Here is a 17,030-nt window from a genome sequence, read left to right as displayed (position 1 = left end):
AAATGTAATAAAAAGTGATCAAAAAGTCGTATATGCGCAATCAAGGTACCGCTAGAAAGAACACATCATGGCGCAAAAAATGACACCTCACACAGCCCCATTGACCAAAGGATAAAAGTGTTATAAGCCTGGGAATAGAGCGATTTTAAGGAACGTATATTTGTTAACAATGGTTTGAATTTTTTAAAAGCCATCACATAATATAAAAGTTATACATGTTATATATTGTTGTAATTGTAACAACTTGAGGAACATGCACAACAAGTCAGTTTTACCATAGGGCGAACAGTGTAAACTCCCCGAAATCAAAACAAATTCTTTTTTTATTTTCAATTTGACAGCGCAAATGATTTTCTTCCGGTTTCGCAGCATATTTTATGGAAAAATAATGCCTGTCATTGCAAAGTACAATTGGTTTTGCAAAAAATAAGCGCTCATATAAGTCTCTAGGTGAAAAAATGCAAGCACTTTGGACTTTTAAACATAAAATGGAAAAAGCAAAAGAGCAAAAACGAAAATTGGCTTTGACCTTAAGGGGTTAAATAACCAAATTCTTTGCCTTCATCGGAAGGAGTTTTTTTTTGTTTTTTTTCCCATATTTGTAACTACAGTATATAAGTGATGAGGTAAGAAGTCTGGGACAGGGGACATACTTTGCCAAGTTTATTATAGAATTGGTGGATGTGGTTATTACACATATATTGCTGATGTTACTGCGAGGTATATTATTGTGAAAATGTATTTTGCTGTCTCTGTTATCTCTGCTGACCTCCCCATGCACATAAACGTGTTCTCTGTGGGGCAGTAAGCAGCAGCCAGAAAGCTCTGATGCCGGCTTATCTCTCCCAGAACATCATTTGTTGGTGGAGCCTGCCATGTAACCACCGATGGCAGCAGGTTTGGCTGATTTTAGTCTAAGGTGTTTGGCACCTCTAGAAGCAGCTAACAGTGTTGAGCTCCAGACAATTTGAACACAGAATAAATATTGGCACTCAAAGGAATAGGGCAAGGTTAAAGGGGTACTCTAACATGAGATAAAAGAAATAAAATAAACATGCTGCAAAAGCATAGAGCATTCCTTACTCCCAGTTCTAAAAATCTATTTGTTTTGGGGTCTTATTTTTGTATTTGTGGTTGTACTTCTTGGATATACAGTGGTTAATTCCCAAAACGCATTGCTTTCACTCAACTGTTCGTCACGGTCCTCTTACCCTGCCTATTCCCCTCCGTCAGCACTCCTGCCAGTGCCCCGCCTAAAGCTGTTGCAGAACATTTCTCATTTCACTGCAGACTGTTACACAATCAGTGAGCACGTGCTGCATCATCAGAAAGAGGACGCATGATGCAACCCCCCCCTCCCAATGTCCCAATAAAGATATAAATGTATATAACAAAGAGAGAGTGATTTTGTCTGGAGGTGTCGATCAGAGATAGTGACATAGGGGATGGGCTACAGATAAGAGTCAAGATCCAGACAAGGCTCCTGTGACATCAAAGAGAGGAAGGAGTTGGGGAGTTGTAGAGAATACACATTACTTAGTTCTTCTAGTCTCTACTTCCTGTCAAAGGGGAAGAATCCAGAATCACACTGAGGCCAGACTATTATTGATAATATTATATTAGAAAGTAATATATCTTGGGAGGATAGTTTTATTTACTTACAATTTTCTGATATCGGAGTACCTCTTTAAGCAACACAGCTGCACTTGAGAAAAGACCATAATCTTTTCCAGCATTAGGCTGCGTTCACACTACGTATATTTCAGTCAGTATTGCAACCAAAACCAGGAGTGGATTAAAAACACAGAAAGGATCTGTTCACACAATGGTGAAATTGAGTGGATGGCCGCCATATAACAGTAAATAACGGCCATTATTTCAATATAACAGTCGTTGTTTTTAAATAACAGCAAATATTTGCCATTAAATGACGGCCATCCACTCAATTTCATCATTGTGTGAACAGATCCTTTCTGTGTTTTTAATTCACTCCTGGTTTTGGTTGCAATATGAGGACCACAATACTGACTCAAATATACTGTGTGTGAACCCAGCCTTAGAAAAACAAAGCTACATTCTTGCAACACTGAGCAGCAAAATCACATCCAAACTGAGCACAAGAGTGCTACTGGAAGAAAGTGGCCTTGTTTTCTAAGCCTGGATAACCTCCTTTGAATGTTTTCTCCATGACTACTGATGTATACATGTATATGTACAAGCTGCTGTGCCTCTATGAGATCTACAGAGGATGAAACACCTATTTTAATAACAGCATGGCATCTCCTGTATAAAGCACCTGGCTGGAGCAACAAATAATTATGTGAAGCATGTTTCCGAGCAGTATGAAACCTACAGTATTTATTGAGAAATAGGGAAGCGAGAGTACAGTTTTTGATGGACTGACAGGCACAGTTACACAATGAAGCCCTTGTGGGTGAAAGTGAAGAAAACAAATTCCCTAAAGCCAGCTGCACCTCCTGGAGGAGTATAAGAAGTAGTGGTTTGAAATTTCCCATAAGTATATTCAATAAGTGACAATTAGAAGGCCAAAGTAGGGACTGTACTTACTGTAAATGGAAGAGGCCTTGATGAAGTTCTGAAGATTTTAATGGCTGACAATGCATAATGGGAATTATAGCTTTGTACCAGCTGGAGGTTGTGCACCACTGGTTCAGTGTCAGACTGGGATACCTTGGGCCCACCAGGAAATTTAATTCTAGGGGCCCACCCTACATACACCAGATATAATCAGTGCTAAACCTTTCATGTTACCATAGCAACTTTGCACAGAGCTGTGTATGTGACCAGCGATGCTAGCTCACTGTTAATAACTTGTTAGTCAGTCTATGCAAACAGCATAATGTGCCACTTACGTTTCTTGAATGGAGAAGTCCCATGAAACTAAGAAATCTCAGGCAGGAGGGTGCGGTAATAAAATAATATTAATTATAGTAATAATAATTAAATATATATATATATATATATATATATATATATATATATATCAGTCCCCGTGCCCCCATAGCGCCTCCTTAACAATATCCAGCAGCGGACAGCCTCCTGCAGCTCCTCCAGCTGCTATGTCACAGACCAGCAGATGGATTGCCTGCTCAGCCAATCAGTGACTGGGGTGGGACAACGCTCCTGTCACTGATTGGCTGAGCAGGTAATTGATCAGGGAATTTATCAGCTGTAATTCATGTTCCAAACTGCAGACACTGATAGATGCTGTTATGTCAATATATTTGTATGTGCTTCCATAGCATAGAAAATGCTTTTATGGCTTCTCCAAGATCCTGAATAGCTGCAAGCTGGAATCTCTTCTTACTCCCCCCTCCTTGTATTATTGACGTCTGGAAGATGAGTCCACAGCAGGTTCAGGTATGGGAGGGGCCGTAACAAATGAGTGCACAGGGGGGGCTATATACTATTGGGGAAGAGCACACAGGGGCATCAATTCTGTATGTAAATAGTTCAACCTTTCTGAAAAGTTCACAAAACACGTTTACTACTGATGTTTAGCTCGGACCATCACCTAACAATAGACCTGGTAAGTGGACCTTTACTAAAAATTGTAGTGAAGGCCCTGATCTAGGGCTTCTAGTAGGGGAGTCCAAGCTGCCTCAGCATCACAGGGGAGCCCATTCTAATGGAGACAATGTCCTCCACCTGTTTCCAAAACATTGAGCGGCCACTTAAAGGAAAGGGGCAGCCGAGCTGAAGCTGCAGACGGTTGTCTCCATCCTGTATTTCCTTTTCTTTTTTAAAGGGAACCAATCAGCCCGTTTGGGCTGATATGGTTCCCTTGAGCATTGTATAAAGCACCTGGAGCGGCCCCGGCACGTACCGGCCGTGGCCGCAGCAGGTGCTTTATAACGAAGAAAATTACTTTTATTCCCCGGCTCCTGACTAGGTACGAGCGGGGAAGTAGTCATGGTGGGCGGCTCCCCACTCGTATCTAGTCACTGTGCTCTGCCTGTCAGCGCGCTCAGAGGGGATGATTGACAGGCAGAGAGGTCAGTTACTGGCCTCTCTGCCTGTCAATGATCCCGCCAAACGCGCTGACAGGCAGAGCGCAGTGACTAGATACGAGCGGGGAGCCACCCACCATGACTATTTCCCCACTCGTATCTAGTCACGAGCAGGGGAAAAAAGTCATTTTCTCCGTTATAAAGCACCTGCTGCCGCCGCTACGTGCCAGGGCCGCTCCAGGTGCTTTATACAATGCTCAAGGGAACCATATCAGCCAAAACGGGCTGATTGGTTCCCTTTTAATATTTTCTTTTTACTTATACAATCATAAAATGTTCACTTATTGAGCCTCAATGCAAAGAAATTGTGATTTTCCAAGTACAACTCCCAGCATATGTTAACAGTGGTAGGCTTTAAGTGCATGCTGAGATCTGTAGTTTCTCGTAGTTTTTCAGATCCCAGGATATGTTGGGCATTTACCAACAGTCAATATACAACCCCTTTGATGAGCACATGATGTATTATATCTTGAGAAACTATAACACTAAGGGTATCCTAACAGCTGCAAACTTTCAGAATATACTGGGAGTTGTAGTTTTAAACACTAGCATGTAATTGGAATGGTGCCTGTTGCAGACGCAGCTATGGAAAAAACAGCCAGCTGCGTGTCCCCAGTTCATCCTTGCAACTTGTTCAAGTACCTGTGCCCAACTCTGCGGTTAACCTTCCCCTTACCTTGTCCATCTTTCTCGTGAGGAAAGAGACAACCCACTCTACCTCTCCATGTGATGTATACGGACTAACGTATCATAGCACCAACAAGGGTGTATATGGACTGATGCATCCTGAGTTCCAGCTGTTTCTGTGTTCCAGTCTACAAGGGTGAGACTATGGGCGATCTCACCATTGCCTATGTGTTCCTGTTATTGCCCTATGGACAATCAAACCATTGCCTATTGCACTTTGCCAAGTTTATATTTTTGTATTTTTGAGTACTGTTATTTATTTTTATCTATATACTGTATGTGCCTTATATAGTAAGCCATGCTGTACTCACCTTCCTTTTTTTACTTATGCTGAGGTTGGCTTCTTAACCCCTTAACGACATCGGGCGTAAATTTACGCCCTGATGCCGGTAAGGACGTTCAGAGCGGGGCCGCGCGGCGACCCCGCTCTGAACCGCAGCGGTCCCGGGTGCCGCTTGTAGCCCGGGACCGTAGGTATTAGCGGGCACGGTCCGATCGCCATGCCCGCTAATACAGTAATCAGATGCAGCTGTCAAACATGACAGCTGCATCCGATTACCGGATTCAGCCGTTCCCTGGTGTCTAGTGAGGGAGATCGCTTCCCCGGGATGTTATCCCGGAGGAGCGATCTCCGTTTCTGAAGCCGGCCGGGGACCGCTCCAAGATGGTGCCGTCCCCGGCTCAGCACTCGTTTACTTCCGGCTGCAGCAGCCGGAAGTAAACGAGTGCCTATCTCATGGATCTCTGCAGCCCCCCTAGGGGGGCTTCTAGTATAAGTGTTAAAGTAAAAAAAAATGTGTTGTTAATAGTAAAAAGCCCCCTCCCCTAATAAAAGTCTGAATCACCCCCCTTTTCCCAGGTTATAAATAAAAGTAAATAAATAAATAAATAAACAAACATGTTTGCTATCGCCGCGTGCGTAATCGCCCAAACTATTAATTAATCACATTCCTGATCTCGCACGGTAAACGGCGTCAGCGCAAAAAAATCCCAAAGTGCAAAATTGTGCATTTTTGGTCGCATCAAATCCAGAAAAATTGTAATAAAAGTGATCAAAAAGTCATATATGCGCAATCAAGGTACCGATAGAAAGAACACATCATGGCGCAAAAAATGACACCTGACACAGCCCCATAGACCAAAGGATAAAAGCGATATAAGCCTGGGAATGGAGCGGTTTTAAGTGACGTATATTTGTTAACAATGGTTTGAATTTTTTACAGGCCATCATATGCAATATAAGTTATACATGTTACTAGGGCTGGGCGGTATACCGTGAAAATACCGATACCGTCACTGGCGTCGGTTAACCGAGCTTAACTTTGCCAGGACGGTATCTGCGGTATTTTCACTATCAACCCGTCTGAGCGCTGAGCTGCACATGTTGAAGGTCTCCTGTGTGCTGTCTGTGCAGGGACGCACAGACAGCACATAGGAGATTTGCACTGTATGTCTGAGCGCCTCTCTCCTCTCCACCCCAAGCCCCCCGTCCATCCTCCGCCTGGCGTGTCAGAGCGCCCGCCTACCTACCCACCCCGCTGTCCATGTCAGCGGGCCCCAACCTGTACGGCGTGTCGGACTGCCTCTCCGCCCGTCCCAGCGGTCCCCCAGCTGCCCGACGTATCAGACCGGCCCCCGCACGTCCGTCCGCCACTGCTGCCCGGCGTGTGAGAATGCCTGCCCGCACGTTGCAGGGGCTCCCCGAACTTGCGGGAGTGTGAGACTGGCCCCGCTCCCTCCTGTCCATCCCAGCGGCCTCTAACCTGTCCGTCCCGTGGGACCGCCTCCCCGCCCGGCATCCTGCCAGAGATTTAAAGGGGACATGTAACGAGGATGGAGATAGAAGAGAGAGAGAGAGAGGAGGGAGAGATATAGAGGAGAGAGAGAGAGAGATAGATAGATAGAGGAGAGAGATAGGAGAGAGAGAGAGGAGGGAGAGATATAGAGGAGAGAGAGAGAGAGATAGATAGATAGATAGATAGATAGATAGATAGAGGAGAGAGATAGAGAGAGAGAGAGATACATAGAGGAGAGAGATAGGAGAGATAGATGGATAGATAGATAGGAGATAGATAGATAGATAGATAGATAGATAGGAGATAGATAGATAGATGGATAGGAGATAGATAGATAGATAAATAGATAGGAGATAGATAGATAGAGAGATAGATAGATAGATAGGAGATAGATAGATAGATAGATAGATAGATAGATAGATAGATAGATAGATAGATAGAGAGAAAGATAGGAGATAGATAGGAGATAGATAGGAGATGGATAGATAGATAGATAGGAGATAGATAGAAGATAGATAGATAGATAGATAGATAGATAGATAGATAGATAGATAGGAGATAGATAGATAGGAGATAGATAGATAGATAGATAGATAGATAGATAGATAGATAGATAGATAGATAGGAGATATATAGGAGATGGATAGATAGATAGGAGAGAGATAGATAGATGATAGATAGATAGAAGATAGATAGATGATAGATAGATAGATAGATATCTCCATGGCGTGTCTGAGCGCAGTGCCATTTACAGCCCCCCTATAATGTGTTACTAATAGTGTCCCCATAACAGTGCCTTTGTACTGTCACCTATATATAATATAATCTTTACCCATCATTTATACTGTATATTCCTGCACTGTCATCTGTATATACTGTATACCCATCAGTTATACTCTGTGTCCTGTAGGGTTTACGTAGCTGTATACCTGTGTATACAAATCCTATAGTGTGTACATAGCTTGGGTTGCTGCTCATTAAGTTACTGTACTTTTTTTTTTTAACTTTATTGAAACAAAATATCCCCAGTTTGGCACGGCCAAGTGGGTGTGGCTTGTAAAAAGGGTTGTGGCTTACAAAAGGGGCGTGTCATAATTATCGTTGAATTATCGTTACCGCAGCTACATATGCGATAAACCGCGATATTGATTTAGGCCAATATCGCCCAGCCCTACATGTTACATATCGTTTTAATCGTAACGACTTGAGGAACATGCATAACAAGTCAGTTTTACCCCAGGGCGAATGGCGTAAAAACACATTTCCCCCAAATAAACAAAATGCTTTTTTTTTTTCAATTTCACCACACTTTGAATTTTTTTCTGGTTTCGCAGTGTACTTTATGCCAAAATTCAGCCTGTCATTGCAAAGTACAATTAGTGACGCAAAAAATAAGGGGTCATGTGGGTTTCTAGGTGGAAAAATGCAAGTGCTATGGCCTTTTAAGCACAAGGAGGAAAAAACTAAAACGCAAAAATCGAAATTGGCTCTGTCCTTAAGGGGTTAAAGGACAACTCCGGCGGAACCCCCCCAAAAAAAAAAAACACAGACACACACAGACACCATACTCACCATCCCTCCGGTGACGATCGCCACTCCATTCGGCCGCCATCCGCCTCACCGTCACCTGCCTCCGCCGTCCAGCGATGTCTCCTTCTTCCGGGTCCATGAGAGAGAAAAGGCTGCCAGCGCGCTTGCGCACCGGCAGCCTTTTCATTGGCTGGAGCGCATCACATGGCTTCCAGCAAGCTCAGCCAATCAGGGCTGAGCAAGCTGGAAGCCATGTGATGCGCTCCAGCCAATGAAAAGGCTGCTGGTGCGCATGTGCACCAGCAGCCTTTTTTCTCCCATTCACTCTCAATGAAGACGCCGAGGAGGAAGAAGACCCGGACCGCCCCCCAGCTCTGACATCACCCGACACCAGAGAAGAGGACCGTGACGACCGTAATAGGTAATGTATATATTCTTTAACTTCCGGGGTGGGGGGTCGGGGGTCGGAAAGTGGGGGAAGGGGGCCAGACCGGGTATTTAACCACATTACAAAGTTATATAACTTTGTAATGTGTGTTAAATAAGCCAAAAAAAATTTTCGCCGGAGTTGTCCTTTAAAGTGGGGGAGCCTGTAGTGGTCCACTAAGTTTTGTGTCACCCAGGTAAAGGTAACTGTGTCAGGTGTTACACTAGGGGATGTAAGATGCCTTTTTGCACTTTCACCACTTGTCTCACTTTCCCGTTTGTGAGATTATAAAAATATTTTATATGACACAGGGCCGGACTGGGACTTAAAAGCAGCCCTGGCACATTAACCCCTCCAGCCCTTATAGTATACTGTATGGGCCAGTTCACACTGAGGAAACACGGCACAATTCCATGGCAGAGCTCTTCTCACACTGTGCCCCCAGGATGTAATAATACCACACACTCTGCCCCCAGGATGTAATACCACCACACACACTGCCCCCAGTATGTAATACTACCACATACTGTGCCCCAAGGATGTAATACTACCACAACAGGACATAATACCACCACCATAATACCACCCCAGGATGTAATACCACTACACGCTGTGCCCCAGAATGCAATAATACCACACACTGTGCCCCCAGGATGTAATACCACCACACACTCTGCCCCCAGGATGTAATACCACCACACACTCTGCCCCCAGGATGTAATACTACCACACACTGTGCCCCAAGGATGTAATACTACCACAACAGGACATAATACCACCACCATAATACCACCCCAGGATGTAACACCACTACACGCTGTGCCCCAGAATGCAATAATACCACACACTGTGCCCCAGGATGTAATACCACCACACACTGTGCCCCCAGGATGTAAAACCACCACACACTCTGCCCATAGGATGTAATACTACCACACACTGTGCCCCCAGGATGTAATACCACTACACGCTCTGCCCCCAGAATGTAATACCACCACACACTGTGCCCCAGGATGTAATACCACCACACACTGTGCCCCCAGGATGTAATACCACCACACACTCTGCCCCCAGGATGTAATACTACCACACACTGTGCCCCCCAGGATGTAATACTACCACACACTGTGCCCCCAGGATGTAATACCACTACACGCTGTGTCCCCAAAATGTAATACCACCACACACTGTGCCCCCAGGATGTAATAATACCACACACTGTGCCCCCAGGATGTAATACTACCACACACTGTGCCCCAAGGATGTAATACTACCACAACAGGACATAATACCACCACCATAATACCACCCCAGGATGTAATATCACTACACGCTGTGCCCCAGAATGCAATAATACCACACACTGTGCCCCCAGGATGTAATACCAGCACACACTGTGCCCCAGGATGTAATACCACCACACACTGTGCCCCCAGGATGTAATACCACCACACACTGTGCCCCCAGGATGTAATACCACCACACACTCTGCCCCAGGATGTAATACTACCACACACTGTGCCCCCAGGATGTAAGACAACTACACGCTGTGCCCCAGAATGTAATACCACCACACACTGTGCCCCCAGGATGTAATAATACCACACACTGTGCCCCCAGGATGTAATACCACCACACACTGTGCCCCCAGGATGTAAGAATACCACACACTGTGCCCCAGGATGTAATAATACCACACACTGTGCCCACAGGATGTAATAATACCACACACTGTGCCCCCAGGATGTAATAATACCACACACTGTGCCCCAGGATGTAATAATACCACACACTGTGCCCCCAGGATGTAATAATACTACACACTGTGCCCCCAGGATGTAATAATACCACACACTGTGCCCCCAGGATGTAAGAATACCACACACTGTGCCCCCAGGATGTAAGAATACCACACACTGTGCCCCAGGATGTAATACTACCACACACTGTGCCCCCAGGATGTAATACCACCACACACTGTGCCTTCAGGATGTAATACCACCACACACTGTGCCCCAGGATGTAATACCACCACACACTGTACCCCCAGGATGTAAGAATACCACACACTGTGCCCCCAGGATGTAAGAATACTACACACTGCGCCCCAGGATGTAAGAATACCACACACTGTGCCCCAGGATGTAATACTACCACACACTGTGCCCCCAGGATGGAATACTACCACACACTGTGCCCCCAGGATGGAATACCACTACACGCTGTGCCCCCAGGATGGAATACTACCACACACTGTGCCCCCAGGATGGAATACCACTACACGCTGTGCCCCCAGGATGTATTACCACCACACAGTGTATCACCAGGACATAATAGTGCTACACCGGCCGCTCTGTGATCTGGCCAAGTTACAGAACGGCCAGTGTCTTACGCCATGTGAACATGGCCTAAGGTGCTCAGCATTAGAACAACCTAAAAGGGGGAGGCCAAATAAATTCCGCAATCCCCTCTCCTCAGCTTCATTACAGTCTTATGAAAATAACATCCCTCCATTTATCATACAGTCACATCTCTCTCTCAATATACAGTCCCAGGTACACAACTCCCTCTGTTCAGCATACAGCCCCATGTAAATACTATCACTCACTTCATCATTCAGACCCAGATATATACTCTCTCCCTTCAGCATACAGTCCCATTTAAATACCTCCCACCCCTCTCTTTAGCATACAGTCCCATGTAAATACCTCCCTCCCCTCTCTTCAGCATACAGTCCCATGTAAATACCTCCCTCCCCTCTCTTCAGTATACAGTCCCATTTGAATACCTCCCTCCCCTTTCTTCAGCACACAATCCCATGTAAATACCTCCCTCCCTTCTCCTCAGCATACAGTCCCATATAAATACCTCCCTCCCCTCAGCATACAGTCCCATGTAAATACCTCTCTCCCCTCTCCTCAGCATACAGTCCCATGTAAATACCTCCCTCCCCTCTCCTCAGCATACAGTCCCATGTAAATACCTCCCTCCCCTCTCCTCAGCATACAGTCCCATGTAAATACTTCTCTCTCCTCAGCATACAATCCCATGTAAATACCTCCCTCCCCTCAGCATACAGTCCCATGTAAATACCTCCCTCCCTTCTCCTCAGCATACAGTCACATATAAATACCTCCCTCCCCTCAGCATACAGTCCCATGTAAATACCTCCCTCCCCTCTCCTCAGCATACAGTCCCATGTAAATACCTCCCTCCCCTCTCCTCAGCATACAGTCCCATGTAAATACCTCCCTCCCCTCAGCATACAGTCCCATGTAAATACCTCCCTCCCCTCTCCTCAGCATACAGTCCCATGTAAATACCTCTCTCCCCTCAGCATACAGTCCCATGTAAATACCTCCCTCCCCTCTCTTCAGCCTACAGTCCCATGTAAATACCTCCCTCCCCTCAGCATACAGTCCCATGTAAATACCTCCCTCCCCTCTCCTCAGCATACAGCCACCCTCCCCCTCACCTTCCAGCACCCTGCTCCTGCTGTTACACTTCATGAGGGATAGAGGAGAGCTCATGTGGTCGGGAGGAGGATGCAGCCAGGTCAGCTAAGGAGCACTACAGTAACTATCAGAGCTTGTTGTGGGTGCAATGTGCTGCAGTGCTGCCTGCAGACTGGTCCCAGGAGCTCCTGCTCACACTGTGGTGCTGTTAGTTTTTCTGTGTGAGGACTGTGTGTGCTGCACTGGACACTGGTAATGTAACACTGTGTAGGACAAACACAGCAGTGCTGCACAGTCTTCTGCCCTCTGCTCACTGTTGGATCATCTCTCTGGTATAGGTGGGCGGCACTATACACGGCTCTGAGAGGAAAGGGGTCAAGTGACCTGTTGTGCTTAGCACACTGCACCCAGTCATTGAACCCCTTCCTTGCTGGGCACAGTGCAATCACCACACAGCAGGTAGAGACTCTCTGGCTCCAAGCATCCCAACTTAAAGTGACACTGTCACCCCCTTTTTGCATCTCTACACAGGTGTAAAGGGTAAATTTAGCGTTTTTCATTCCTTATTTCATATCATACGTCATGGTGTTTGTTCAAGTAAAAAGTGTCCTTTTATCAACTGCAGATTGTATTAAGTGGGCGTGGCCTCGCGGCATTAGCACCATTAGCACTTAGTCCCGCATACAACGGCACCGTTGGCTCCGCCCCCTTGACACCCATTGGCTGGCCGACTTAAAGGGGGTGGGGTCTAGACCTTTCGGCCAGCCTGTTCCAATGGCCGATGAGGGGCCCATTTAACACAATCTGCAGTTGATAAAAGATGACTTTTTACTTGAACAAGCACCATGACGTATGATATAAAATAAGGTATGAAAACCGCTAAATTTACCCTTTACACCTGTGTAGAGATGTCAGAATGCACGAAGGGGGTGACAGTGTCACTTTAACCCCTTTCTAGTAACTTGCTTAGCTTGAGTAAGGTCTCCCCTCCCCCATACTGGTTGGGCATGAGACGCTCCTCTTGTCTGGCTGGGCTTCCTTCTTCATCCTCTTCTGGTGGGCGGAATAAGGAGCTGTTCCCCTTCCTCATTGGAGGCTGCCTGCTCCTCTAGTGGGGATGGAGACTGTCAGTGCGGAGTGCAGCCTCCAGTGACCACAGCCGGCTGATTAGCAGCGTGTCTGCAGGTGGCCGCAGCGCTGCCTGTTAGTAGTCTGTCTGAGGATAATAAGTGTCTGGCAGCGGATGGCCCCCTCTGTCAGACAGCGGCCCCAGTCCCTAGTTAGCAGCGTTGTGGCAGAGGGTCATGGCACTGCCTGTTAGTTGGGCGGCCCCCACGGACTGGCAATCAGGGCAGCCCATCGGGCATTTGCCAGATCTGCCAGATTGCCAGTCCGGGCCTGATATGACCTATGTCATTGTGCTGCATAACATAAAGATATCTACATTTTTAGTTCTTATAGGTGATCTTCTTTCTTTGTTTTTTGGAAACTACAACTTTTATCATATAGAAATGTATGTACAGTCATATTATCAGTATATAAACAATACAACTCACAGCCACTCTTGCTGATGCTGACATCCAGGATCCATCATGGCTCTCTCCTTCCTGTGGATGTCACTCTCATCTGCAATGTCCAACGCAGAGCAGATTCAGGAAAATGGGGGAGTTTCATAAACCTGTCCTTGTTGCCTATAGCATCCGTTAACCCCCAGCTTTTGCTATTGGCAACAAGGAGGGTTTGTATTATTACCTACAATAAATAAATGGGGGCAGATTGATAAAACATGCTACTTGTTGTCCATAGTAACCAATCACTTTTGTAATTTGTTTTTCAGAAATAAGAGCTGTGATTGGTTGCTATGGGCGGCAAGGAAAGTTTTGCTTGTAAACAGTTTGATAAATGTATGTATATTAGTAGAAGACATTGAGGAGACATATTGTTCTGTGATGTGGAGAAGTCTAGTAATGGATGGAGGATGTATGCATCTGTATATAACCGAATATATAAACTAAATGAGTGACAGCTATATAACACTACAGGTTACTGGCTGCTGTGTCTTGGAGATTACAGTTCTTTCATTACAGTCAGCTAGTTACATGGCCCCCTAACATGCCCAGTCCTCCTCAATGATCAGTGTCCCTCTCCGCTGTCCTGTGCGCGGTTTGTACCAGCAGCATTTAGCAGTAGATGGTTCTGCAGCATGACAGCTGCCAGTTATTCCCATTCGCTCTGCTTCACTGTACCACAGACAGCTTTCTTAAAGGGGTATTCCAGGGAAAATTGATAAATTGGTGATGGAAAGGGTTAACCAAGGTTAACCCTTTCCTAATATACTTACCTGTCCTTTATTGCCCCCCCAAGGAGATCTCCGGTCCGGCCACGTGATCTTCCAGCTTGCGACTCGTGGATCCTCTTCTTCTTCCGGTTCGGTGACGTCACCATACCCGGCCGGCGTGTGGCTCTCTGTCTTATTAGCGGCAGAGCACTGAACCCTGACTGGCTTGGTAGCGTGTAGCCAATCAGGGTTTAGTGTTCTGCGTCTCCACACACACCAGTTACATCTGCAGGGCCGGCGTCAGCACGTCATTGTGAGGGGTCCCTGCGGGGTGCCATCCGACATCACTCTGCAGGACCCCCCTCCCTGTGTAATCATTGCGATCCTCCTGGCCCCCTGTGTAATCATTGCGATCCTCCTGGCCCCCCTCCCTGTGTAATCATTGCGATCCTCCTGGCCCCCTGTGTAATCATTTAGATACACAGATCACTCACCCCACCCTCCGATGTAAGCATGCTGCAGCGGCGCTGGACTCGATCTCGGCGCTTTTTTCAAACAGCTATCCTCAGCTGACAGGCGCTGTGTGTGAGGCAGGAGAGATTTCTTCCTTGCTCCGTACACAGCGCCTGTCAATCGCCCCGATACAACTCAGCTGACAGGCGCTGTGTACAGTGCAAGGAAGAAATCTCTCCTGCCTCACACACAGCGCCTGTCAGCTGAGTTGCATCGGGGCGATTGACAGGCGCTGTGTACGGAGCAAGGAAGAAATCTCTCCTGCCTCACACACAGCGCCTGTCAGCTGAGGATAGCTGTTTGAAAAAAGCGCCGAGATCGAGTCCAGCGCCGCTGCAGCATGCTTACATCGGAGGGTGGGGTGAGTGATCTGTGTATCTAAATGATTACACAGGGGGCCAGGAGGATCGCAATGATTACACAGGGAGGGGGGGCAGGAGGATCGCAATGATTACACAGGAAGGGGGGGCAGGAGGATCACAATGATTACACAGGGAGGGGGGCCGGGGAGAATCAGCTAACTGTACAGCAGGTCACTGTGAGGGGTCCCTGCAGGGTGCTGTTGTGTGACATCCAACATCACTCTGCAGGACCTCCCCCCTCCCCCGGGTGTCAGCGATGCCGACTCTGAGTGCCGGGAGGGGAAGGGATACGGCGGGCGACATTGCTCCGCTCCAGATGTCTGGTGGCTATAAAAGAAGTAATACCGCCCGCCATATCCCTTCCCCTCCCAGGACTCAGGTCGGCATCGCTGACACCGGGGGGGGTCCTGCAGAGTAGTGTCGGATGGAACCCCGCAGGGACCCCTCACAATGACGTGCTGACGCCGGCCCTGCAGATGTAACTGGTGTGTGTGGAGACGCAGAACACTAAACCCTGATTGGCTACACGCTACCAAGCCAGTCAGGGTTCAGTGCTCTGCCGCTAATAAGACAGAGAGCCACACGCCGGCCGGGTATGGTGACGTCACCGAACCGGAAGAAGAAGAGGATCCACGAGTCGCAAGCTGGAAGATCACGTGGCCGGACCGGAGATCTCCTTGGGGGGGGCAATAAAGGACAGGTAAGTATATTAGGAAAGGGTTAACCTTGGTTAACCCTTTCCATTACCAATTTATCAATTTTCCCTGGAATACCCCTTTAAGTTTAAGGGCTAGTTCACACTGAGCAAATTCATCAAAATTCCTCGGCGGAGCTCTCCGCTACGGAATCCCACCTGCCTCAGTTTCAGGCTGTGTTCACACTACGTATATTTCAGTCAGTATATGTATATTTCAGTCAGTATATTTCAGTCAGTATTGCAACCAAAACCAGGAGTGGATTAAAAACACAGAAAGGCTCTGTTCACACAATGTTGAAATTACATAGTTACATAGTTAATATGGTTGAAAAAAGACACATGCCCATCAAGTTCAACCAAGGAGGGGATGGATAAAAGGAAGGGGGAGGGATGATAAGTTCTATACATATGCATCTATATTATTTTTCTCTAAGAACTTGTCTAGGCCGGTTTTGAAGCCCTCTACTGTTTTTGCTGTGACCAGATCCTGTGGTAGACTGTTCCACAGATTCACAGTTCTCATTGTAAAGAAGGCTTGTCGCCTCCGGAGATTGAACCTTTTTTTCTCCAGGCGGAGGCAGTGCCCCCTTGTCCTTTGAGGGGGTTTTACCTGGAACATCTTTTCCCCATATTTCTTGTAGGGGCCATTTATATATTTAAATAAGTTAATCATATCTCCCCTTAAACGTCTCTTCTCCAGACTAAACAAATGTAATTCTTTTAATCTCTCTTCATAACTAAGATGCTCCATTCCCCTTATTAGTTTAGTTGCCCGTCTTTGTACCCTCTCCAGCTCTAGAACATCCTTTTTATGAATCGGGTTCCAAAACTGGACAGCATGAGGCCGCACCAAAGCTTTATAAAGCGGTAATATTATATCCCTGTCCCGAGAGTCCATGCCTGTTTTAATGCATGACAATATCCTGCTGGCTTTAGAAGCAGCTGCCTGACATTGTGTGCTGTTCTGTAGTCTATTATCTACAAGTACACCCAGATCCTTCTCTATCAGCGACTCTCCCAGAGTAACTCCCCCTAGGACATATGATGCATGCGGGTTATTAGTACCCAGGTGCATAACTTTACAAATTGAGTGGATGGCCGCCATTTAATGGCAAATATTTGCTGTTATTTTAGAACAATGGCTGTTAAATTGAAATAATGGCAGTTATTTACTGTTATATGGCGGCCATCCACTCAATTTCACCATTGTGTGAACAGATCCTTTCTGTGTTTTTAATCCACTCCTGGTTTTGG

This window comes from Dendropsophus ebraccatus, chromosome 8 (genome assembly GCF_027789765.1).
Source record: "Dendropsophus ebraccatus isolate aDenEbr1 chromosome 8, aDenEbr1.pat, whole genome shotgun sequence".
Taxonomy (NCBI): domain Eukaryota; kingdom Metazoa; phylum Chordata; class Amphibia; order Anura; family Hylidae; genus Dendropsophus; species Dendropsophus ebraccatus.
Note: the sequence above shows the minus strand (reverse complement) of the source record.